Source organism: Corvus cornix, chromosome 12, assembly GCF_000738735.6.
Source record: "Corvus cornix cornix isolate S_Up_H32 chromosome 12, ASM73873v5, whole genome shotgun sequence".
Lineage (NCBI taxonomy): Eukaryota > Metazoa > Chordata > Aves > Passeriformes > Corvidae > Corvus > Corvus cornix.
The window spans coordinates 19212257-19239289 of NC_046342.1; the positions used below are offsets into that span (position 1 = coordinate 19212257).

Below are 27033 nucleotides of genomic sequence, written 5' to 3' on the forward strand. Positions count from 1 at the left end.
ATAAGATGCAAGCCTTTTGGAAATCAATAGGAGCCCTTCCCTTGACTTTGGTGGGCGTCATACGAGGCTCGTGCTGCTGCCGCACCGAAACTGAGGGACATGGACTCTCATCAAGCCAATTTAAATTGCTTAAATTAATTTGCCACACCTTAACTATGAAGATCTGCAAAGAACTCTACTCCTTCCTGTCCTCTTTAAACCCTGTATGCATTTTCCTCGGTTAAAACGTGTAAAACCCTTGACAGGCTCAGCCAAATCCCAGGCTGGCAACACCCTAAAGGTTCACCCATGGTCTCCTGGCACCACTGTTCAAAAACTCCCTGAACATAATGTCTGAAAGAAATCACAGGTCAAAAATTAGACAGCTAACAATTTATCCTTACCTCCTATTCACTTTTGCCCTTCAAAAGAACTCAGCCCTAGGGAGCTGACAAATAAAGATAAATTACCCCTCTGCAGCGTTCTCTCTAACTAAGCCATTGTAGTGATTAAATGAACCTTAGAAGCCAAATTCAGCTTTGATAGCTGAAATTGGGGGGAATTTTTTGCCTTTTTACAAACACAAAGCTTGCAGCTTCCTGGGAGGAAGGGCTGAATTCAAGAAATTTCCTGGGTTAGCATTTTGGGGCAGTTATGTGTTAATGGGCTCGGTGACGTGTGGTAGGTGCTGAGGCAATTTATGGACGCATCTCTAAATGTCATTATGTGGAATCATATCTGGCAGTGTCCAAGGCCAGGTTGGACAGGGCTTGGAACAACCTGGGATAGTGCGAGATGTCCCTGACCACAGGAGGGGGTGAAATGGGATGGGGTTTGGGTTTCTTCCAACCCAAACCATTTTGGGATTCTTTGATCTATAAAAGCCCATTGAGGCCTCCCCCTCTCCAAGGCAAAGCCTCTTCCAGGGATGGGACCTGTCACAGCAGTAAGGACACCACCACAGCATGGCATTGATTCCTCTTCCTCATTGCTCAAAAAGAAAACCTGAAGAACAACTGAAGACACAAAAAAAAAAAGAGAGTTCAAAGGAAACTGAAAAATGCCCAAGCTAGTTTAGCAGGAAGACCGAGAGATGGCTTGATTATATGGGCTTGATTATTTTTAGGAAAAAAAAAACATCACTGGAGGGTTCTCCAGTCTCACACTGGAAGTTGCAAGGGCAGTAAATGTTTGGATGCTGGAAAAATTCAAATGAGAACGTCCAAGTGAACTCAATCAGCACAGACAACACCAAGGTGAGCAGCAGTGACTCCACCATTACCGGTGTGTTGGAATCAAGCCTGGACACCTCTAATTTTGGACCTGTCATTTCTCCACAAGAAATGCATTTCTATGCACAGGTATCTAAAATGAAAGCAAGAGAAGGCAGTATGCAATTATACACACCCAATACATGTATTATATACATATATTATATTGCATATATACAACAGACAATATTATACAGAATATAGAGGAAAGAATAAAAAAATTTCTACACCTGTGTGCTTCATTTAGAAGGAATTGCCGTGAGATGTAGTAAAACAAGGGGGTTCTTGTCCTCCAGAAAACCTGAATTTTATCTGAGCAGAGCAAAATAGATGCTACACTTGCAGTTTGAGGTTTGATACATGTCTCACTATCCTCCTTTTTAGTCTGAATTCTGTTGTGCTCAAGAGATCAAGATGCATAGAGAAAAATATATTAAAAAAGAGGATATTAACCCACACACACTTTTACCCCTTCCAGTAACTCTAAGAACTCATTAGGTGAGCTCTGCTGCACTGGTAATTAGGTTCAGAGTTGGTGTCACTGTTGTAATGGGTTATTGATCGCTGAAGTTCTCAAAGAACTTCATGGTTCTGGGAGTTTGGGAAAAAAAACCCAAACCCCATGAAATGAGTGCTAGCCTTGCTAAATTTGATTTTCATTACATATTACAAGTCTTGTTACACTTCCCAACCCAAAGCTTTCATTTTTCCCCAGCAACAGTTTTATTTTAAGCTTTCCTTCCCCAGACATCTCTGTTGGCCATTTGGGCTGGGGATTAGATTTTTCACCTGTCCCAGGATTATTGGGAAGAGCTATTTTTTATTTTCTCAGGGTTTTTTAAGAGACAGCACATGCCTGAGGAAGCAAAAATAGGCTGTGGGATGGTGTCAGCTGCCAGAGCCCCAGTGGTGGTCTGCACACTGAGACCACCCTGTTTATACCATGTGTGTAGATGCGATCTATAAATATGTCCATATATATCCGTGTATATATATATATATGTTTATATATGTCCCCAGAAGCCACATCTACACGACTTTTAAATCCCTCCAGGGATGGGGATTCTACCCCTGCCATGGGCAGCCCCTCCCAATAACCCTTTCAGTGAAGGAATTTCCCCAATATCCACCCTGAGCCTCCCCTGGCCCAGCCTGAGGCCGTTCCCTCTCCTCCTGTCCCTGTTCCCTGCGAGCAGAGCCCGACCCCCCCGGCTGCCCCCTCCTGTCAGGGACTTGTGCAGAGCCACAAGGTCCCCCCTGAGCCTCCTTTGCTCCAGCCTGAGCCCCTTTCCAGCTCCCTCAGGAGTTCTCCAGCCCCTTCCCAGCTCCGTTCCCTTCCCTGGACACGCTCCAGACCCTCAGGGTCCTTCCCATGAGGGGCCCAAACCTGATCCCAGGATTAAAGGTGTGCCCTCAGTGCCCAGCACAGGGGGAATGTCCCGATTTCCCACCAACCCAAACCTTGCCATTGCTCCTGAAAGCAAATGCCCATCCCAGGGACCTCCTGCACCAGGAATGGGCCTGTGGGCCCCTCCAGAGTGCCCATCAATCTCTGCCCACCACAGTGCACAGGCTTTACTGCAGATTGCACCGGTGCCAAGTGATCCCTACATTTAATTAATGCATTATAAATTGCCAGGTAATTGTTCTGTGCATTTTCCAGCTCACAGCTCTGTCACTGTTGAAACCCTATGAGAGCTTGATCCAGACATGAAGAGGGGAAGATGACGCCACAGTGCCCTTCAGGCCTGGAAGAAGATGCTGCAAGATGCAGTAATCAATTAAATGCTGAAGGAAGACTGGAATAATCACAATTACAGGGAACAGAATCCCCAACAAAATTCCAGAGCTGCTCCAGCAGCCTGCAATGGACACTTTGCATCCAGCATGGTGAGGAGAGAGACAGGGGCTGCTTGGGAAGGGAGAGGTTCCTCCTTGAGGGGAGGGATTTGTGCTCTCACTGCAACAATTCCAAACTGCTTCATTCTAATTGCATTCAAACAGCGATGCCAAAGCTGCTGCCAAGGCAGTCACAAGAGAAGGGCAGAGGCAGTTTGGGACCAGAACCTGCCTGGCCAGGAAGCGCCAGCCTCGGGCAGGGGGTAACTGTGCATTAAGCAAATTGCACTTTGTTATTCTGTTATTTTTTATCAGCTTAATGGAAAAGCCAAAGGGCTCTTTGCTCTTTAACACTGCCGTGGCTAGTGCTGTGTTTTAAAATGCTATGTAATTAAATCAGGAGGCACATTTAATCTCCCAGTCTGAGCTGGGCCCAAACTGGCGGGACATAGGCAGGTATGGTGTCCCAGCCATCCCAGTGGGTCATTCCCTTCTCCCAGCCCTCCTCCAGCAGGAACCAGCAGGGCAGCACTGGGTGCTCGCTGGAATCCTGCAGAAACCTGAGCTGGAAGAAGGTTGAAGCCACATCAGCCTTTTGATTCTGTGATTGAGAGCAGCAGCTCGGTGTGTCCACAGGGACAGGCAGCTCCTGGCCACAGCCGCCCTGCCCCAGGCTGAGGGGAAGACATGAGCTGGTTCCAAGGTTTACCCCGGCAGATCTGCATGACCACAAAACCAGAATTTTCTTTTTAAAGCACAAGCTTATAACAACCAGGCTGTGCTTCCATAGCCAGGCCAGAAACAGGGCAATAAATCATTCTCCTAGTTTGTTCCCTCCATTTTAAACTAAAAGAGGAGAATATTAGATGGGATATTGGGATGAAATCCTCCCCTGTGAGGGTGGGGAGGCCCTGGCACAGGGTGCCCAGAGCAGCTGTGGCTGCCCCTGGATCCCTGGCAGTGCCCAAGGCCGGGTTGGATGGGGCTTGGAGCAGCCTGGGGGAGTGGAAGGTGTCCCTGCCCATGGCAGGGGGTGGAATGGGATGATCTTTAAGGTCATTTCCAACCCAAACCACTCTATGACTCTACAAATATTTTATTCCAAACAAAAGATTTTGTACATTTCCTGCAATGCTAAAAAGATCCTGAAGTAGTGGATCTTCTCTAGAAACATCTACTTGCAAGAAGTCAGAACTCCCTTCTCTGAAGTTATCCAGGTAAGTATTTAAGAACTAAGATTTAAAACACTCATTTACATTTGTTAATTCAGGGTTGTTCAAACTATTATGAGAATTTCAAAGAGGAGTAAGAATTGAACAGCTTAAGAGCATCCTTCAAAAACAGAGATATTACTTGCCTGCAGAATTTTCTTCCCCTAATCAGCCCACACAGAAGAGTTGTCATTTCTATCTAGTTCACTAGCAGATATGCTTTCGTTATTAAATATTAAATCAGAGAGAACAGAGATTCAATTCAAAAACATATAGTTCAATCTGCCAAATTGCTACTTCCATGAGTTATATTGTGAACATATTTTGATAAAAAGGGGGTTATTTAAAGATGCAACCAAGTCTGGTAATAAATGAGACCCTGTTTCAGTTCATGCCTGCAAGTTTTAACTCCATAAACATAAATCTACATGGTGCCTTTTCCTTTTCTCTTTTAACTCTTTTTTGTTTTTATTTTTGCCTTCTAGATAGATGTTTGCAATAAGAGACAGTGTTTATTGTACTTAGAAATTTTAATATAAAAACCACAGAGGAAGCAGCTATCTGGAGGAACAGAGCAACACAGAATAAAAGAAATTATTGTAAATCTGTTACTAAGTAGGACTGAGCAAATAACTCATTGTGAATAATTCACTCAAGAAACAGAGCCTCTTTCTATGCTCACAATCTAATTATAAACAATTTACTAACAAGCTGTGATTTCCTTGTTTTCCTGTCTGTTATTTGACTTAGCTCAATAACTTCATTCTTGTAAAAGCAACAGCTCCAGCATCGGACTGGGAGAGTCCTCCAAGGAAACCAATGTTTCGTGGTTGAATTTGAGCAGCAAACCCCAGTGTTACTGCCCGAATCCCACCTCTCCTGCTGAGACAGCAGCTTGGAGCAGCCTGGGACAGTGGGAGGTGTCCCTGCCCCTGGCAGGGGTGGCACTGGATGGGCCTTAAGGTCCCTTCCCACCCGAACCAGTCTGGGATTATCAAATTCCAAGTGCCCAGCCAGATGTGGCACAGCCCAACACAAACCATCCAGTCCTTGTGCACAGGGCACCTTCCTGGGTGAAAATAGGGAATGTGGGGAGCCAGAGCCCAGCAGTCCCATGGGATTGGTGCTGACAGGGCTGGGCACCCCACAGGGCACCTGCAGGGCCTGGCTGGAGGGAAACTGCACCTGCTTTTCTGCAGGATTTACAATTCTCTCCATGAAACTAATAGCCCTCACCCCAATAAAAGGGCATTTAACTTTTGGTTTTACGGGGACTTTTTATGTGCGTTATTGCAATCCAATTTAATTCACTCCCTGCTAGTTGAACTGGCACTCATTTCGGGCTGAAGTGATAACACATAATAGCCCCTTTCAACTGAATTGCTGAATAAAAGTCCAAATCAGGGCCTGTTAGAGCAGCTTTCCCTCTGGATGGTGCTCCATGGCCAAAGGAGAACATCCCCACTCAGCCCTCGGCAATGTCAGTAAACTCCAAATTGGGAGGTTCATTTCACAAGTTCATCACCAGAATGAAAATGTCCATTTCTCGTAATATTTAACTGCCGTCACCACCCTGTGACTTCCAGCTACACTGAACACGAAAACTGAAGTTGCAAACATCTTCTCTTAATTGGCCAATGCGCTGATCATTTAATTTTAACTCCAGTGCAGAATTTAAAAGAGGCATCTCTAATGATTCCAGTTTATGTCAATAAACTGCATCAAAACAGTCTGCCCAGGAAACCCATAAATCTCTACTATGAGTCCATTTGTTATTATACAGAAATAAATGACATGTTAATAGAACATTTATGGCAAAAGGAATTAATTCTGCTTTAATTCCACATTTACCAAAATTTCTCGTTTCCAAAGCTCCAACTCAAGAGTACAGGAGCATTTAATTCTGCTTTGCAGAAAGGAAAGGAATGGGAAAAGTGTTGCAAGAATAAATCCAGTGAGGATGGAAGATGAGAAGTTATCAGGAACTGGCAGAGGGACAGACACAGATCCTGGGAACATGAAGATGGGCTGCTGACAGAGCTCATGCTCCCAACGCACAGGAGGTGTGCTCTGCTCTCTTCCCTACTGCTACTTTGCTCCTTAGCAATCACCAAATTAACACTGTCTAAAAAAGAGAACTTCTACTTAAAAAGCCAACCCTGAAATTATTAGTAATGATTAATCCTATTGCAATAGCAGCAATGCCATATTCCAATGTCCTTCTGCCTCTGTGCCCCCAACCCCTCTCTCCTTCCTCAACCTTGGCAGAGCCCTGACCTGCAGCTACCTCTGCCCCCTTTTTAAAGGGAAGTGTTCCCTGTGGGAAGACTCCAGTTCCAGGGCAGCACCTCTGACAGATGTGGATCCATTAACAATCCCTGGAATTACACTGAAAATTCATGTGACAGCTCTCAGTAATCCACAACTGGGATTGCCTGGGCAGCTGGATAAAGGCACATTAAGCACTCCAGGCCCTTCTCCTGCCTCACATATCATAATTCCCATTGCCCTGTGCTCATTTCCATGGAACAGCCGATCCTTATCCTCACACACAGCTTCATCCTCCTTAAGGAGCTCAGTCTGTCCTCACTCCCTGTCTGGGGAGCACGGATCAGTGAGGGTTGGGATTGTTCAGCCTGAAGAAGAGAAGGATCCAGGGAGAGCTCAGAGCCCCTTCCAGTGCCCAAAGGGGCTCCAAGAGAGCTGGAGAGGGACTGGGGACAAGGGATGGAGGGACAGGACACAGGGAATGGCTTCCCACAGATGGGATATTGGGATGCAAAACAGTCCAACCCGGCTTTCCAATTCAGGTGCAAACACCTCTGGAGAAGAAAGGGAATGCAGACACCCGGTAATAAGGGAAAAAAGCCGCCCCACAACCCCACTGACAGCAGAGGCTGCACTTGCTCTGCTCACCCATGGAATGGGCTGGATCCTGCTGCCGGTGCTCCCAGACTGCAGATCACTTGTGGCAGAGCACAAAGAAGAGGCTGCATCTCATGCCTGAGAGTCCTTCAGCTGCTTCCCTGACAGATCCAAATGGATAGAAACATATCAGCTGCAAAGCTGATGAATAACCCCACACGTGTGCAGGAAAAGCTGGAAAACTCTTGACTTAACGATGCCACAGGTCAAAAACAAGCACTATTTAACGTGCCTGCTTTGAGACCATTTCTCAGTAAAGCATTAACTTATCACATAAAACCCACAAGCAAAGAGGATTTGCAAAGATCATAAAATGGAATATTTCTGACCTGAGCCATTATTCGATTTTCTGTGTTAGTAAGGAGAGCCCCTGAGTGTGCAGCCACAAAAAAAAGAGTGAAAGTCAGCAAACAGTCGAGAGCTGCGGAGAAAAAAAGAAAAACAGTCAATAAAAATATTCACTGGGGTCACAGGGATGGTAGAAAAAGCCTTTGAGCGAGCTCCCTGCACCTGTAAGCAGCTTCTTGAGGAGGGAGCTGCGGAGGGAGCGCCATATGGAGGGAATCCAGTCGGGAAAAGCCGGCGCCATCGGAAGCAAAGCTGGGTAAACACGGTCATATGCTGGGAGTTCAGCTAAGGTAAGGCAGGCTTAGAGGTCAACCTGGAGGGCACAAATTGGGGGCTGTAAATGATGCTGGGAGATCACAGCAAGGGGAGATTTCGAGAAGCCTGTGGGAGTTAATCTGCTGCAGATGGCTCGGGTGCTGCAGCGCTGGAGGAGCTCCAGAGCTGAACCACTGGCAGCATCTATGGAGTGGGATCCCGGTGGGAAGCTCACCTGGAAGCAGCCAGCACCTGGAACAGGGCTCAACACGGCCCTGCAGTCATTGGGAAAATCATCTGGCATCCAGGGAAAAAAATCAGCCAAGCAGCAGCAGGCCTGCCAGGGTACTGCTACTCGATTCACGCTTCTCTGGCTGTTGGCAAATTAACCAGATTGGGCTCATTCTTAGCAGATTAAACTTTATTTGCTGTTTTCCTTCCAGCTCCCCCTCCCCTCCCTGCAGGGCTTGTGTTTTTGCAGAACTGGGACTGCCCAGTGATGGGAACATCAACACCCGGATCTCAAAGGGATGCAACACCACTGACACACATGCCAGAGCCTCTGCCTGCACAGACCAAAGCATTCCCATTTTTCCCAGTCACAGCTGAAAACTGTGTGCACATCCAGAAACTGCTAAATATTTATCCTGAGCCTGCAGTATTCCACCATACAAACAGTGCCCAGAGCTGCACTGGGCAGCCAAAGGTAAACAGCCAGGCTAAGCACAGGGAAAAGGAGGTTTTTTATTTCAATTTCTTCACTTTAAGTATTTCAGCTGCATTCCCAGTGCCTGAGATGTAGATCTCCTTGGGTATTGACATTAGCTCTTGTTTGCAGAGCTAGTATCAAAGGGCAGCAGATCTGCTCTGGAAGCACTGGGAGCAGCTCACAGGATCTGAGCAGTTACAAAGCAGCAGAAAATAGGAAAAAGATGTAGAAAACATAATCGAGATATTGGGAATTCAAACAAGTCAGCACAATCTGGGAGAGAGTAAAAAGACTTCAAAAAAATCTTAATGGGAGAAAAATTAAGTAATGGTCACTTAATTCCTTAACATCAACATTTCCAGCTTTAATTAGGATCCAGGGAAATCAAATGTTAGAAGCCCATCTGCTTCCAGGCTCCAGAAAGATGAAAACCTTCAAAAATGCCATAAAAAGAGAAACTCCCAGGCTGGCAGCATTTTACTGAGTTCCTCCCCATAGATTTCAGCAGATGCCGCTACTGCGGGGATAAAGTGGGTCTGAAAACGCACCGTGCAGGAAGTTGGGTTAACTCGTTTAACAATTTAACACATCAGGGAAGAGGGATAATTTATTAGAGATGGCATCCCTGCTCTCCATAAACACAGCACTGGAATGATGGTGGTGCCACAGGGACACCCTGCTGGGAGCAGGAGCTGTTTAATCACAGAGTTATCCTAAAACGGAGCATTTCCATGCCTGGAAGCGTTCAAAGCCAGGCTGGAGCAGCCTGGGACAGTGGAAGGTGTCCCCACCCATGGCAGGGGGTGGAACTGGATGGGCTTTAAAGGTCCTTTCCAACCCAAACCGCTCTGGGATTCTGTGAAAAACACACATTTAAAGCTTTTTGCAGTGGAAGAAAGAAGTTTCAAAGCGCTACCTGGCTATGCCCCAGAGGCTGATCCCCACCTTTTCCTGAAACCAAATTTAATTAAATTCTAAAATCCTGAGACTGAAGCTAATCCTGTGTTTTGCTAAGTCCCAAGATATGATTTTCAAAGGATGCAGCACCGGGAATATATTTCTTCTTTTTATTAATTCTATTTTAATTCATTACTTTCACATGAAAAGAATGAGAAACCACCCACTTTCATTCAATATTATACCTTATTCCATATTTCACTGTTTAAACACTCCCAGCAGTGTGTTGTGATTGAAAAGGAAGTGAAATGTCAGTTTTAGCCAATCTTGTGTTCAATCTACCACAAAAAGCCTGGCCTTATTTGTGTGAGATGGAAGCTCAGCCTGCAATTCCAGGCATTTATCCCAAGCATTTCACACCTGCCCTGTGTCTCTCCACAGCCCCACATGCACCAGCCCAGCACTCCCAGAGCAGCTCCTGGATCAGCCACTGGAAAACACTGAATGTTACACCTTGCTGCTGGTTTATGGGCTCTGTGGGAATCACCTGGGTTGACTCTTGTTCCTTATGGAATTCAAAGTGGTTTGGGTTGGAAGGGACTCTTAAAGACCCTCACATGGCACCTCCTGGCACAGGCAGACAGCCAGTAACCATTCCAGCATTCCATCCCTGCCCCCTGTGGAATACAGGCTGCCTCTGGTGGGGACAGTCATCTCCAGAGCTAAATACTGCTGCAAATATTAACACTTCTGCTCCAAGGATGGGGCTATTGGCTTCTCTTCTCCAAGGAAAACCCTGGGAAGAAGGCAGATCCAGGAACAGTGTCCTCAGGAACCCTGGCAAACACCCACAGCACACACAGGCCAAAGGAGAGGGTGGCAGCAGTGCCAAACTTCCCATCAGGAATGCACATCCTGTTAACTTTTCTCCCAATATGCTGCACTTGCTGAAGATTTATTGGAATTCTACATTTTCTCCAGAGCAGCCATTCTTCAACTGGCACTCCGAAAAAATTACAGGAAAATTTAAGGTGACTTAGAGCTCCACATGAGTTATGCTTTCATATTTCCCTTCAAACACCAGAAAAATCACCTTTCCCAAGGCTGAAAGCCTCCGTGCTCAGCAAACACCCTGCTGAGAGAGGCTGGTGCTTCCCAGGGAATTCCCAGAGGCAGGCACGGATCGTCCCAGGCACCCAGGGCCCAGGGCTGTGCCAGAGCTAAGGAGCACTTGCCATCAGGACAAGGCTTGTTCAGTTAAACACCACGCTTGGATTGGCTGTAGGGATGATTTGTTAAAAATCAGATTCTTCAGTCCCAGTTCCCAAATATTGATGCGTTCCCTAACTCTGTTCCCTAACAGCTGAGTTAGCCACACTCCACAGAGCATCCTGGAGGAAACTGCTAAGTTTGAACTTCCTGCTTCCTCATAGATCAGAGCAAGTTTTTCTCTGCTTTTCCTTTTTAAACTGGATTTAATTAAATATTGAGTAAAGTGCCACTGCCATCCATCGTGTGCTTTCGAAGGAGAAGTTCAGGGATGCACAATTATTTTGTTCGCTGAGACAAGGAAGAGTCAATATTTAATGTGCCATGAAGGATTTATAAAGAATATATCTTGCAGGAGAAATAAATACGAGGAGACATCTTTATCTCTCTGGGTTGATTCAGTGTCCATCTTTGCAGATTTCAACTTCTTTAATTATGTAGAGAGAACAGAAGGAGCTGAAGGAACGTCAAGGCTCTGGATGAAAATGTTGTGCCAGGACAAATTGCAAACTCCAAAACTGTCACAGGGACCATGAAAGAAGTGAAGGAGTTAAGGCAGAAGAATTGTGACAAATTGGGTATGAACCCTGTGGTTAAATGATAACATCACAGGAGAATCAGGAATGGGAAAGGAAGGGTTGGGTTTCTCAGTGCAAGGGAAATTCAATCCGCTCAGAACCACGACCAGAATGGAGGTTAACAAGAACTATTTAATTATATATAGAGTTATTAAAAGTGTTTTTATAATAAAACAGAATGGGCAGCTGTGTGGTTATATAGGAAACTACAGGGAATTAAGGTAAATCTGTAACTCACTCAAGGGGCTCTAAATACATCCCAGGCTGGGAGAGGAGAGTTCGAGAGATTTACAGCAGAGCCTTGTGAGGGAGTTCTGCTGCAGGTTCCCCACTCACCTCTTGTGATTACACAATAAACTCCAAGATTAAAGAGCAGTTCCATGGGTGCTAAGGAATCATGCTCACCTTCACATTTCTCCTGATTTTCCCTCCCTTTGAACACACAGAAATAAATGAGAAGAAATACCCTTTACACTTTCAGCCCATTTCTCAGGGGTTTGGCAGTGCTGGAAAACCTTTCTGGGAATCTGACCAAAATTCCTGACCAAAAAGTCTTTGTCCATCAAAAAATTCCCCATATCCAGATCAATAGATCTGCTCTGGATGGAGAGCAAACAGTTCTGCTCTGATGAGAGAGCTGAATCAGCATCATTAAACTGTCAGGAGAAATCCTCTATGCTAATAAATACATTGCAATTGCAAGGCTCGAAACTGCAAATTAAGAGTACCTGATGCCCAAGGGGACACGTGGCAGTGGGACAGACTCAAGGCCAAAAACGTTCTTTCCAGATGACCACATGCTGGAATAAACCTGCAGTGTCCAGGAGGAGCAGCCAGAACACGGCACATACGGAAAATCATGGAATGGTTTGGACTGGGAGGAACCCTAAAGCCCATCCAGTGCCACCCCTGCCATGGGCAGGGACACCTCCCACTGTCCCAGGCTGCTCCAAACCCCGTCCAACCTGGCCTTGGGCACTGCCAGGGATCCAGGGGCAGCCCCAGCTGCTCTGGGCACCCTGTGCCAGGGCCTGCCCTCCCAGGGAAGAATCTTTTTCTAACGTCTCACCTAAACCTGAAGCCATTCCCTGTGTCCTGTCCCTCCATCCCTTGTCCCAAGTCCCTCTCCAGCTTTCCTGGAGCCCCTTTAGGGACTGGAAAGAGCTCTAAAGTCTCCCCAGAGCCTTCTCTTTTTAAATATTATTATTTATTATTGCTGTGAGAAAAAAATCAGCCCAGCTCTGCGCCTTGTCATGGCATGGAAAGGCATTTGCAGGGCATTACCCAGAGCTGCATCCTCACAGAGGCAGGAGGGCTGATGGGGCTGCATTCTGCTCTCCATTCTCATTGTCTATTAAAAAACTGGATTTCTCCTTTTTTTGACTAAGCCTAGAAACACAGAACCTCCAGCATGGCACAGTAATAGCTTTGACTCTGTCTTTATATAGGTCACACTGGGAGGCAGGCACGCTCCGCTCCATATGCCAGGGAAAAATAGCACTTTTTGACACACTACAACAACTTCTGAGGGGAAGAATGGCAGAGCAGCCCCCCCTCCCCGCTCCCATCAGCCTGAGGCACCGATCCCAGAGCAGCTGTCAGAGGGAAACCCCATTTCTTGAGAGCAACACTTCTTTCTTGTACTATTTATGGAGGCAGCCACCTCCGAGAGGCAGCTTTGTAAAAGTGTAACCAAACCCACCAGCTGAGTACAGGAACCACTCACCAGCCTACAGAATAGGCTTGAGCTGCATTTGATTCCTGCTCCTTCCCCTCAACCACTCAAAATAATCCAAGTTCTCTGCTGCCCACGGGGAGAGGGTCAGGAGGGTGTTGCAGGGGTGTGTGACGGGGGCCCAGGTGCTTTGTGAGTGGGAACCCCACGTTTTCCCAGGATAACACATGAGCATTCCTGCTAATGAGAAGGCAGGACACCACCCAGGGCTGGGCACATTCACACCCCCCCAGTGCCCCGCTAAATTAGGGATCCCAGTTATACACTGTTCACTGAATTTTAAATGTCCTTTTTTCTGCCAAGTAGTTTAAACTCATTTAAAGGAACCTTCTTATGAGTGCAGAAATCAAATGTGATCTGCTCAGCCTCCAGTCACACCAGGGGAAAGCTATTTCAGGTGACTCTATACTTGGGCATGCCTCGAGTTTAGATGATCACAACCTCACCCTTCACTTGGTGAAGCCTGGATGAGATAATGAAACCCAGACTCAGAACAAACCAAATCTCCCCCAAAATGCTCCGAAGTCCAGCACAGCAAGTGTGAGTTTCACAGCACAGTGCTCAGGACAAAACTCCAGTCACCAGAATTCCACTTATATATGTATTAAAAATTAATGCAACACCTACAGACCAGTCCTAGCTCTGCTGTCTCAGACATTTCAAATCATTCCTTGGGACTTCCTGCAGGCAGCTCGTGGCTTTTGGGAGGGAAAAGTGGGAAAAGAGCTGACACTTCCAGGGATGTGTCCTCCCAGCCTCTCTGGGAAGCTGTTCCAATCCTCCATGCTTCTCCTGTTTCAGCCACACTGTGCTCCAATGACATTTTAAGAGCAGCACAGCACCATGGTGATTTATTGCCCAAGACTTCACTAATGGTTAAACTTCTTATAAGCCATAATATGGCAGGTCCCGAGCCCCAGTGAAATTATCAGCTCCAAAAGCAATGACTAAGCTTGTGAATAATTTAGACATGGAAAATCAATCAATTCTGTCCCACGTAATCACGCTCAGACCTCAGCTGGCAGCACCAGGACCTGTTCATTGCTGCTCCAAGTCACCCATCACTGGAGCCCCAGCAGCCAAAAGCAGTTCATTAATTTTCCTGGCATTTACTAAATACTTTCTAGAGCAGACCTGGAGCACTACCACAGGAGAACATTCTTGGACCTCCCAAAAACCATACAGACTTGGGTTTTTAATGATCCCTTGCCTTGCATTTTATATCAGCAGGGTTGCAGGCTCCAGGATTCCACTCCCTCTGGCATTCCTGGCTCCCAAAGAGGGGAGGAAGCCCTGCTCCCTCTGAGGAGCTTTCAGCCTGGAAGCTTTTCACTTTCCCCGTGGTTCTGCAGCACCCAGCTGAGCAGGAACATTTCAGTTCTGGGTTTTCACTGGCAGCAGGTCCTGGGGAGGGGGTGCCCTGTCACCAAGGCCTCATGCACAGGGAGGAGCCAGCTGGGCCACACACAAATAAACCCTAAAAAGGGTTTCTGTCGCGCTGCACTCCTGGCTGGCATAAGAGACTTGGCCGTGAAAGGAAAGCTGGAAAAAGGAAGCACAAGGGGCCTCAGCAAATGGCTCAAAGTCTCACTGGGAGACTGGAGAAGAGCTGCAAGCCAAGCCCAGCTCAACACCCAGGAGCAGCCCTTGCTCTGCTCCTCCTGGCCCCAGGAGCAAGCCTTGGACCATCCAAGACATCTGTCCCTGCCTCCAGTTAACATCCAAGGGATTTCAAGGCATGGGAACTCACATTGCCCAGACCAAACTATGTCTCCTGCTGGGCACAGGGAAGGAAGGACACAAAACTCAACAAAAATGTAGCTTTTTAGGCTGAAACCATAACATCTGAGCATTCCCTGAGCGCTCTCAGGAAAAGCAGAGCTATCTGAACTACACAGGGCTGTCGGTTGGAGGAGATTCCTCTGCTCCCAGCCTGCACCTCAGCACTGCTGATAAGGGATCTATTCCCATATCGTGGGAGAATATCAATATCTGTCCTTCACAAAAAAAAAAAAAAGTGAATGATAACTCTTTGCCTGATGCCTGCATGATGAATTGGCGACCAAAAAGCCCTTTGAGAAGAAGGATTGGCCTCAAGTGGGCCATTAATATCAGAGCATTGCAGCTGTATCAGATGTTACAATATTTAAATGAATACAATATTTTTCTACTTAACCAAAATGATTCTGTTCACACAGAGCACGGGTGGGGCTGCACAGAAATTCTTAGGGACAGCCCAGCCAGGCAAGGCACAACCCCTCTGCTCCCCAGGGCAGGGGGGACACACAGAGCAGAGCACACGTACCTGCAACACAGGGTATTCCGCTGAAATTCCACTTGGGCTCTTAAAGCCCCTTCAAGGAGTTATTAAAGCAGAAAATTGTAATGATCTGACAGTGTTACAGCACAATAACCCTTCATTTGCATGAAATCCTCGGTAATAACGTACTTATCTTCCAGCATATAAATGCACAGGTCCCTATAAAGTTCTGCATGGCAGCACAAGTTTGATAACACTGGGTTATCTACGGCTCCTTGACATCCACTGGAGGGAGGGGTGTGAGCTCTATGGATGTCTGGAGCACATTATTAATAGCACAACAATTCAGAAGCTGCAAGGAGCACAGCAGATTCTCTGTAGCTATTTTTAATGTCTTTCTAGGCATCCCCCTCACTGCCAGCAAAAAGACAAACTTGTTTTACTTATTATCAGCAAGATCCCTCTGTGAAATCACAGCGACCTTCACTGCTCCAAGCCTTACTTGAAGTGCACCAGCAGCTCCCTGCTCCTCAGAGGCAGCACCCAGCACCCCACAAGAAGGACAAAGAGCTCCAGGGGGCCTCTCAAGTGCATCAGCACTCGGCCAGAGCCAGCAAATGGCAAAACCGAGCCATTCCAACACCCAGGTGCATCTAAGGATGAAGAAATACTCTCTGGGGTTATATCCCCCAGCTGGGTGTCTGCCCTGCCCAGCAGCTCCAGCTGGAGGGTGCAGGCAGGGCTGTCCCTGGGGCTCATCCTGGGCAGCTTTCAGCGTTTGCTCTATCCCAGCCAGGTGAGAGAAATAAAGAATCCACCCAGCCCTCAGATCTTTTGGGCTAAAAAAAACCCCAGACTGCAATCAGAGCCCCTGGGAGGAACCTCCCAGCAGCATCAATGCAGGTGCCAGCAGGAGCAGTTTTACAAATTAAATTTAAACACACCTAGGCTTGTTATAATCTAGAGATGCAGTGGGAACAGCCAGGAATAAGTTAATTTTCACAGACACATGGCCACTGAAACCCCCTGAGGATCCTGCATGTCTGACTCACTCAGGGATGCCACTGCATTCCAGGCAGCCACTGCCACGTCCTTGCTGCACCTGAGCTGTTCCCACGTGCATCCCAAGGAGAGGCAGGGGCAGGAAGATGATGCCAACAGATCAGCTGAGGGATGCTCGCCCTGCAGAGCTGCTCACAGAGAATCAGACACGTTCCAGAACAAATCCAGAACCTTTCTGCTGTGGACTGGCTGCAGTGCCAGCTGCCAGGTGGGACATTGCCCAGTGTTGGGGACAAAACTAGACAATGTGCAGAGTCACTGACCACCACGTGGGCATCTCCCCTGTCCAGTGCAGAGGAACCCTTGGTGACTCCCAGTCCGGGGGCAGGAGGTGGGTCTGGTTCTCCAGGAACATGGACTCTGCCTGTGCTGAGGGGCACGAGCTGGGCCAGGCTTCCAACAAAGAGCTGGGATTTCATTCCAGGCTGAACAGGACCCCCTGAACACACAGAACTGCCTCCACTCAGCAGCACCTTTCCCCAGGCTGGGGATGTGTGCAGGTGGGGCGGAGTGTCCGTGGGGACTCCAGGGAGCTCCTGGGTAATGTTCACATCCCTGCTGCTCTCACTCCCGATGGAGAAGGGCTCAATGATACGTTAGAGAACCACTGCTTGGAATACTCTGAAGCATCAAATATCCCATTCTGAACTGCACAGCAAGAGCTGTGAGCCTTTATTTATTCTCTAAAAAGGAGGAGTTACTAATGGCCTGGCAATCTTTAAATCCTTTTGTTTAAACGACAGAGTATCAGAGACGTTTTCTGCTCTCCAATAACCACGGTTATTAACCACCACATAAAGGCCAGTGATATAAAATACACAATTTCCCACGATGTTTTCCTTTGAAGCAGAACTCAGGATGTGAACTCAGCTCTGCTCCGCCACTGCCAGTGGAGTGTAGATTTTAATTAAGTGTATCACTTGATGAAAGGCAGGATGCAAAGCAACCTTGAGCAAATGTTTCAGTCCTTGGGCAGGCTGGGACACCCTGTTGGGGTGGAGGCCAGAGCAATGCCTGAACAGAGATTAGAATGCAGGTTTTAGATCCTAAAATAAGAATATAAGAAAAGTCCTTCTGGATTAGCCCAGTGGCCCAGCCAGCAGCCTGTCCTGCCTTTGGCAGTGGCAACAGGAGGGGTTATTAAAGACACCACAAGAGCCAGAGCCATTACAGAGAATCACAGAATCATTTAGGTTCAGAAATCCATCCACAACCATCGAGTCCAACCATCCCCCAGCACAGCCAAGGCCACCCCTTACCCATGTCCCCAAGTGCCACATCCACACAGCTTTGAAGTCCCTCCAGGAATGGGGACATTGCCACTTCCTGACACACAAACCGACTCTCAAGATCATTAAATCATCAATGCACACCCCCCACAGAAAAAAAAAAAAAGTGAGAGAATTTTACTTTGAATCAACCCAAACTGTGTTGGGATAAAACAAATAACAAATGAAGGAAAGTTAGAGCTTGCTGGGTAAAAAACCCCATTTACTTTATAAGATGCTTTCAAAGCGTGACCCCCCACAGCCACCCTGCCTGTGCCTCACCCCAGGCACTGTCCCTGTCATGGGTTTTCATGGTTGGTTCCACGTGAAAGGGAATGGATATGCCACATTTGATATTCCTGAAGACACAGATATTCAAGGGAAAATTGTAAAAATGTATTGTAACTCAGCAAAGAGACCCAGGGTCAAGGAAGCAACGCAAAAATGCAATAAAATAGAGCAAGAATTAAATTAGTGCAAGCAATTTCTACATCTCAAGAACCGATGTAATGACAAAATCATAGGCATGCACCAGTATTACATAGAAGTTAAGACTGATAATACATCTTCATCTTTAATTTCTCTTAGATTTACTCATCTAAATGAGCAAATGCTTGGAATTTGGCCCAGATCAGGATTTCAAGCCAAGAAAACCTCAGGCTGTGGAGATCAGGGGCCCTCAGCTGTGCATTTTGCATCCTGCAGGAGACGTGGAGGTTGAGAAAGATGTGAAACCCTCCCCCAAAATTCCTTCTACTCTTCATTCTCAGACTTCTTCCACTTCCTCCCTCTTTGTTCTCCTCTTCCCCATTTCCCACACCCAAGTGCCTCTCCTCAAACCAACGCCAAGCCTGGAATGACTGAGGCCCTGAGGATGAGGAGCCATGGGGAGGTGGCAGAGGGATGTTCCTGGTGGGGATTTGGGGCTTGGCTTAGGGCTCCAATCAGAGAGGGCAATAGGGACAGGGTTATCACCCAGCCAGCCAGAGCTCCTGGGCTTGGGATGCCTTCCAGGAGGAGAAAAGTTATAGGGTGAACTCTATAGAGAAAACAGACTTAAAATTAGGTTTGGGGTTTCAAGAAGAAGAGTGGATGAGCTTGTTTTATTGGGTAATATCTGAAAGCCTGCAGGGCTGGAGGGTTAAAATACGTGCTGCTCCTTTCCTTGACAAATGGTTCATATTTCCTTCGGAGCTGAGTGTCTGCCAACAGCTCCTGTACCACAGGGTTAAACTTCAAAACACAGAGCAGGAAAAATGGGTTTCTGGTGGTTCCTTGAAGACCTATAAAACATAGGCCAAAATCCACCCATGAATCAAGTTCTTGAGCACTTTGTTCCTCTGAAAATTCATCTAATATCTGCACAAACCTGGGCTTGAACACAGCTGAGGGAGCCATTGCTATCTTTTGATAACTAATGATAAGCCTTTTATCCCCAGCAGGGATTGAGAGGATCAAGAGTAAAATGGGTTTCTGACGCTGCTGATTTGAACCCTAACCTGATACCTGACCCCAGCCCCGAGTAGAGCCCAGTGATTTACAGCTTGCAACACTCAGGATAAGCCTTTGGAGAGACGGAGTTTAATCTTAACTGAAGGGTTTCATGGTCCGCCATGAAAGCGGCTCCTAAGCCTGGAGCTGTGATGGCCATATTGTCCCTTGGAGTCACCCCACGGGACTGACACAGCCCACGGGGACATCAGCCCTCGTCCTGCATCGCTGAACCCACACCCAGCCCCTCCGAGCTGCAGATCCCGGCCAGCAGAACTTTATCCATCAGTGGTCAGCGGGTCCAGTCCTCACCTTGTCCCACAGCCCTGCCAGGGGTCCCTGGGAGCTCCACCCCTTCCATCTGCTCCTCCCCCAGCTCCTCCTGGTACCTCCCCTGTCCCCTGCCCGCTGCCACCACTGCCCCGTGAGCCCCGTGTGACACCCGCTGACCCAAGACCTTCCTCCCTGGGGCTCCCCAGGCTCCCTCAGCCCAGCTCTGTGGTCCCCCAGGCCCCCATTTTGAACCCCAACTCCCACTAACCAAAGCTATGCTCCCCTGGCCCACGGCCATGTCAGAACCAGCTACCAGCGGCTGCTGCCTCTGCAGACTTTCCCAAATTAATCCCTGTGGCCCCAACACTAAACATCACCCACCTGTATGTGATTGTTCCTAAATGAAATGCATCCGAACTCACTGAGCACTCTTCAACAAATGCCTTCCCTGCCTTTGTGGTATTTTTATAACCTGCATCTCAAGTGCCTTTCTAGTGCATCATCCCATATATAATGAAGAAATACCAGACACGGATATAACACTGGAACAGATGCTCCTACCACCCAAATGAATAATTTCAACATTAATTCAAAAATCTTTAGAGCAGTCAGGATGCCAACATGCAGAGGATTATCAGCCAAGGGAAGAGAAATTTAATGTATGCAGGTAAAGGCAAATTTGTTTTTCATGAGCACCACATACTGAACTGAGCTGCTATAGGTCAAACCTATAGCAGGTGTTTCTTGCAAGAAGCAAGGAGGAGGTTTTCTCTCAGGCTTACATTTTGATATCCAAAGCTAATTCCTTTAAATGCCATTAGTTTTGGTGCCCTAACCAAATTAATCCCAGTTCACATTCAGTAATCAAACCTTTTCAATCAGATGCTGGGATCTAAAAGGTAATCAAGTGCTATAACTGACTTGACTCGGGGGTTTGAAACCATGAAGGATGGAGCCCTTCTGGAGCCAGTCTGGTGCCTGACTGAGGAGCTCCCCTGGCTGTTCCCGAAATCTCTCAGACAACATGTCTGGGAAGCCCAGGACTGATCCCCTTCCAGCAGGCTGCTTCTGCCCCACTCAGATTTCTGAGAAGATTATCACACTCAGATTTCTCTGAAGTCATCTCCTTTTCATTCCCCCAATCAGATAAAAATCCCAGACAGGAATCCAGGGAACGGATGTACTGCTTCCAAAGGATGCAGATTTTCCTCTCCTTATCACCCTTCCCCAGCCAAGTACACAACTATCATTAACTGCCCATTGTCCCAACACAAAGTCAGAGGAAGAATTCCTGTCAGGTGCTTCAGTGGGCTCATGTTAGATCCAGGGAGAAAGGATTTCATTAACCCAAAGGGATGGATTTGGGTGTTATCCCTGTTGTCTCAGCAAAGGCTCAGCCCTTCCATTGCCATCCCAGCTGCTTCCTCTCAATGCCAGGCAAGTTCCTTTATCCCAGTAATCTGTGGAATGATCCAAGCTCCAGGGAAGAGTGTGAGGCACAAGGACACTCCCTGCCCTTGGTGTTTGATGGGGATCAGAATTGCAAAAGTGCTTTTGATTATTGGCTGCTGTCAATCAATGACAGCCCCAATTATAACGACAGCAAAGAGAGCACGTGGCCACCAATAAATTTACAAGGATTGATTTTCACATACCAGCACAGCAGTAATACAGACTCCCATTCAAGGAGACCTTATTAACCAGCCAGGCTATGCAGCAGTAAAACAAGAAATTGCACTGAACAGGAATGTAATCCCCATGGACCTTCTCCTTCCCCACAAAATTCTAGTTCAACATCGATTTTTTATGTTGAACAAACACATCATGAGGCTGAAATGAGATAGGTGGATTCATCTTGAGCCTTTTTCTGCTAAAAAAATGTCTAGGAACAAGGTGAGAAAGCCCTGTAATTACTGATCCAGGATTCATTTCATTCATTTGCAATGCAGCTCCCTCCTGACCTTCCTCCAACGCCAGTGTTCACACACACCCCACAGTATCAGCTTGGGTTGCTCCACCTCCAGTGGGGCAGCGAGTTTCAGGGTACTGGAATGAACTGGAACTTGAGAACCTGCAGTTTTTATTCCTGGTGTTACCTGGTTTTGCTCAGTACCTCTTGCCTCCCACCTCTCCTCACCATCACAGCATCACCACAGGGAGCAGCTCTTGGTACGGGGGAGAGGGAGCTGGATGAAAAGAAGGGCCCTGGTTTCTATCCACAAAATCCTGGGCAAAAGCTGGAACACCACATTTGTCAGCAGTTTTGCACCATTCTGCTGCAGCACTGAGCTGGAACCTCACAGGTACTGTTGGGGCAGGGAGGATGAGCCACCTCACTGGTTCTCAGTGACAACAAAATGCACTCAGGTCCCACTTACTGCTCAGCTCCTGTTTGGCTTTAAAGCTGCCAAAATATCAGTGGTTACTGAGGAAGAAGATGGGGAGGGTGAGGCCCAAGGAGCCACATTCTCCCAGCACTGCAGCTCCAGCTGCTGCACATCTTCCAGCACAGACTGATTGCAGGTCCCGAGGCTTTTGTTATTGTTTCATACTCCAGAGAGTAAATTCATCAGGAAAAAGAAAAGCAGCAAACCCTAGAAAGCACCAGACATTTCTAACCTGAGTGACAAACGTTGAGCACTGGGGAGGACTGGAACACAACCAGTGAGAACAGGGACAAAACACAGACGAGCTGGTGGCCCTGGAGCAGCCTCAGGGTCCCAGAAGGGTCATCTTGCTGGATCTGAAATTGGATGGGTTTCAAAGCATGTTTACCTAATTCTGCAGTTCCAATTACTGCAAATTCTAGAGCAGGCAAAGCCTTGTTATTATTCCTGCCCAAACACACCCCCAGCTCACTGAGACACTGCACTGCCAGTTGAACCAACAAACCCAGCTGGGGAGGAAACACTGCCAGGATGTGGCTCCCGCTCTCCCAGCCACATTCCCACCACTGACCAAGGTAGGAATGATCCCATGCTGCCCAGAACAGCCCCAGCAGAGCCCCTTTCTGCAGGCTCTGGGGGTGTTTGTGGGGCACAGTCAGGGCTTTTTGCCCCTCTCAAGGAGCTGCAGAATTGAGCCAGGCCAGGGATCCATCAGCCCTCACCAGCATTCCTCTGTACCAGAAGCTTTATTTTAAGTAGAGCAATCCTTTCTTTTGTCACTGAAGTGGAGTTTTAAAATGTCTCTCTTGTAAATGTGCCAAAAATAAGAGCATAATTTATTCATTTCCTCTATGTGCATTTTGTTCCTGGTTATCTTTCCAACTCCTTGACTGCTGTGAAAAGTTAAAAAAGGGAAGAAAAGGAAAAAAGCACCTCTAAAGGTTAAAACTTTGAGCCAATTTCAACTTCAACATACATTAGAGAAGTGTATTTTTCATTCATTCCTCCTGGTGACATTTCAAGCTTTGTTACAAATCAATCAGCATTTCCAAAAGCATTTGGAGAAGCAGGAAACTATAGTAGCTACAAATTCTACAACCTCTATTATTCTTGCTATTTCACTCGTTTGGATGAAAAACATTTCAAAGGCTATTTTAAAAGAAGCAAAGATCTGTCTGAAGTTTCAGGACAGACAAAAGATTTCTGTACAATGTTTCAACAGCAGAATAAACTTTAGCAATATACACAGAATTTATTTCATCATGAATTTGGTCAAGCATTCAAGAGGATGGAGCCTGGAAGAGAGGGAAGAGATACAAATAACACAACTCTGTATGATGTGGAAATACTGGGAAATAGGGAATGTACCTAAAAGTCATAGAAGACAGATTTAAGGTGGAAGTTCTAGAAGCTTCCTTCAGCGTGGTACTTATCACCCAAGGTCACAGAATCATTAAGGATGGAAAAGACCTTCAAGATCATCAAGTCCAACCTTCACAGCACATCTCAGAGTGCTGCATCTACTTTTTGAACACTTCCAGGGAGGTGACTCCACCACTGCCCTGCGCAGCCCACGCCGATGTTCAACCACTCTTTCAGTAAAGCATTTTTTCCTGATATCCAACCTGAACCTCTGTAGTGCAACTTCAAAACCAATTTATTCTAGTGCCCCAGGAAGGAGCACCTCAGCTCCTGACAGCAGTGCTGACAGCCCAGCGGTGTTGTGCCAGGGGTGTCTCCTGGAACTCAAACGCATCAGTTTTACCTCCCCAGTGCCAGCAGCAGCAGTGCAGGTGTCCTGTGGGATGGGACACACGGGCTGCCCTCGGCCTGAAGCTGAAGAGAGCAGCGGTCACTTGGCTGTCCCTGCTTGCTGCAGGAGCACCTTGTGCCATGAGGGGCCAGCACAGCCCCATGTCCTGACCCTCGTCACCCTGGGCAGCCCCACAGCCACCCCTGCCCTGCTCCCCTGCCCTCCCCATCCCACACTGCTGCAGTCCCAGCAGGAGCAAACACTGCAGCCTGATGGACGCTGAGCCCCAGGGCCAGGCAGGAAGCAGTGCAGATAAATGGTTATCTCCATTTGCACAGCCTGGCTGCCCGGGGTTTTAATCAGGGAGTAATTGCTCCTGTTTGTTTGGGAAACTCGAAGGGATCAACCATCAGTCAGGCTCAGAGAGGCAACTGTGCCTGGGAGAGGACAAGGAGGAGCAAGAAGCCCTCAAACCTGCACACTGCCAGCCTGGCAAAGCTCTGGCTGCCACATACCCACCATATGCCCACTTTGTACCCACCTAGGCTGATCCCAGGTGGGCAGAGCAAACCCAGCAGCCTTGGAGAATGGGCACAGCCCTCCCCAGATGACACATCTCCTGACTTGCCCCAGCTCAAGGCAAGCAGAAAGCAGCTGGAATCACACTGTGCCCAGCCTGGGCAGCAGTGCAGGGGGAGGAGGACAGAGGTGCCACATGATGGATCACCTCCAGCTCGCAGCTTGTCACTCCTGGTTACCATCATTCCAAAGGAGGAGGAAAATCTGAGCCTCTGAGTGACGTTATTCTCTATCTGGAGTCTGGGGAGCACCACAGACGAGGCTGGGAAGAGCCTTTTCCATGAGTGATAAGCAACCCCTCCTCACTTCCCATTTGCTGCCACGCTTCCCAAGCCAGGCTAGGATAAAGCTCCCCTCAGCCCCCAGATGGAGATGGATAACGGAGCTTAAAGTGACACGAGGTCACACAAAGCAGTGCTTTGAGCTGGAAAATGGGAATGCTGTGCATTATTGTACAAGGGCCCCCAGCCCTGTGGCAGCTCCTTCAGCCACTGCTGCAGGATGGTTTTCAAACACTCCCTCCGGAGGGAATGCACACAGATACTGCTGTGGAAATCAAAAAAGGGCAGTTCTGCTTCCAGCATTCTGTGACCTGTCCAGATGGATGCTCTCATGCCCCAGGCTGTCTTTTCCTCTTATCCAAACTCAAATGAGAAAGAAATTCCACTCTGCCCCTCATGACTCAACAGGAGGGTCTCCCTGACCCTTTTGGCTCTTTAGTCTCAGTGTAAATCATTTTAAATCAATTCTCACTCCATTTTCCTTTGCAGAATTCATCCATGCAGGAATGAATAGAGTAGAACTTGCCATCAAACTTTGTTCAATCACACTCTGGCAAATTTAAATTCAATCCCCTTTTGCTGATACCTTTGCCTATGATTCTTCAGGCGACACAAGTCACTCATCTGTGACACAAGGTATGGGCACAGCTGAAGCAGCTCCACGAGCAGCAGTGGATGAAATAATAATAATTCATGGTTGGGAGATAAGCAAGAAACGAATCCCCATTTAAAAACCCTGCACAGATGCCTCTAGCAGGTTCCTGCTTGTCTTTATGGTTTCATCGGAGCTATTTCTGTTCCAGGATGTTATATTTGTAATATTTTTTTTATTGTGTAGGAAACAGCTTATTTGATCAATTTGCCCTATTTTTCTGTTCATGAATTTAGTGGGAGGTTAATCATTTCCCTGGGTTTACTAGAAATTACCTGCCAGATATAATTGCAGTAAATAAAACTTACTCTGGAGCTCAGACTTGTGTGGTTCAAAACAAATGCCTGCAATTACTGCATTTGTGGAGCATGAGCTCAGGAGAGCAGGAACACGGGGAAGGAAATTAGTCTGGGGTCTTAAAAGGCACCTAAGGACTGCAAGTGCACGTTCCCTGGCAGCTGGTCAGCAAATCCCTACAGACATCCTGCTAAATGCTGCCTTGCTGTCCTGGAGAGGCAGCAGTGGCTGTGCTGTGCAGAGGGCAGTGGCCTGTGCCTGCTCCCTGCACATCCCAGGCTGCTGGGGGAGCAGGGATGTGACTCCAGAAAGTGCTCAGCAGTTGCTCAATGCCCCTTGATCCTTCCCCCATGCAGCACAGTTCTGATATTTTCCTTACATTTACTCTTTTCTGTCACAGTTTGAGCTGCCTTCGACACACTGTTAAATCAGGTGCCCTCTCCTGCAGCTGCAGTGCCTTTGCCACCTGTTGACGGCTCTGTCTCACACAGACACGCCTGAAAAACATTCAGGTTATGCATCAACCCTGTGTGTGACCTGCAGGGAGGGCTGGGAGCAGGGGCTCAGGGCACCCCTGGCACCCAGAAATCTGAGAAACAAGCTGCATTTGTGCTTCCAGCCTTTGCTGTCCCTCAGGACCCTGAGATCAGCTCCACTGTGTGGGGGCAGGAGTGGATAATAAGGATTTTTTGCTTATTAAGAAAAAGATTTATTTTGGAAACATGCCCCTGCATTTCTCTCAACACTGCACAGTAAAATGCACACGTAAGGAGGGCAATTTCCTACAAGTCTGCAATTAAAAAAAAAAAATCCCCTTTAGAGCTATTCCTAATAAATACTGCTTTTAGATGCTGAGCAGAATGACTGGAAAATACTCCGTGTTCTTTACTGGCTTCCTGAAGCAAAAGCCTCAAAATCTATCCCCCAGCAAGAGCCATCTCTGAGGTTACATATCCCTGCACTCCCCTTGCAATAATCCCTTTTACATTAAAAAATAATGAGCTTCATCTCATTTGCAGATTCTTAAAAGCACCGAATCCTGTGGTCACTTGGCAATAGGAACGCACATCTCATAAATAGTAAATGAAAACAGAGCTCTCTTACCTTCCCCCAGAAGCAGGGCTGAAAGCTGGGCAGTCCCACAGGGAAACAGATTCCTTTCAGGAGGCTCTCATTCCAGAATGGCTGAAATTCCTGCCCAGGGAGGCTTGTTTGGGGGAAGACAGAGGGTTCTGCTGGACATTTAAAATGCTTGTTTCACTATTCCCATCTTGATAAACCTCTCCATAAATGCAATTCTTTCTTGTAGTGGAGAAGTGCCAGAGCTCCTGGTAAAACCCAAATCAGTCATTTTTATGGGGAACCTGCACAAATGCCTGTTTCACCAAAGAGGAAATTTGGGAAGCATCTACAGCTAAGCAGAACAGAGCAGCTCGCTGAAATGAGTGCCTAAAGGCAGCTGCAACCAGAGAAATGAGATCTATAATACAAGGCTTTGCCAAAAAAATAGACTTCTCTGTTTTCCCCCTTTCTTCCTAATATACTTGTGCACTTTCTTTTGTAATAAAACCTCCCCAGAACAGGCAGTCCCTCATTATGGATGTGTGTGTTGTGCCAAAGCTGTGGTCCAGCAGTGAGGTTACTGCAATAATGTGCTCCAGACATCAAGAATAAACCTTTTTTTTTTATTTTTAATAAATCCATAAGTCTAAAG

The 27033-nt window shown here is 47.3% G+C and overlaps 1 long non-coding RNA gene across 1 annotated transcript in view; it reads right to left on the reverse strand.

The window, feature by feature from the left end:
• Positions 1–26750, reverse strand: part of LOC104683388 — a 129282-nt gene extending 102532 nt beyond the window's left edge. Inside the window, exons 1-2 of the long non-coding RNA XR_002043492.3 lie at positions 26424–26750; positions 7555–7646 (exon numbers count right to left, since the gene is read on the reverse strand). This is a non-coding gene — a long non-coding RNA (uncharacterized LOC104683388). The remainder of the gene's footprint in view (positions 1–7554; positions 7647–26423) is intronic.
• Between the last annotated feature and the right edge of the window lie 283 nt (positions 26751–27033).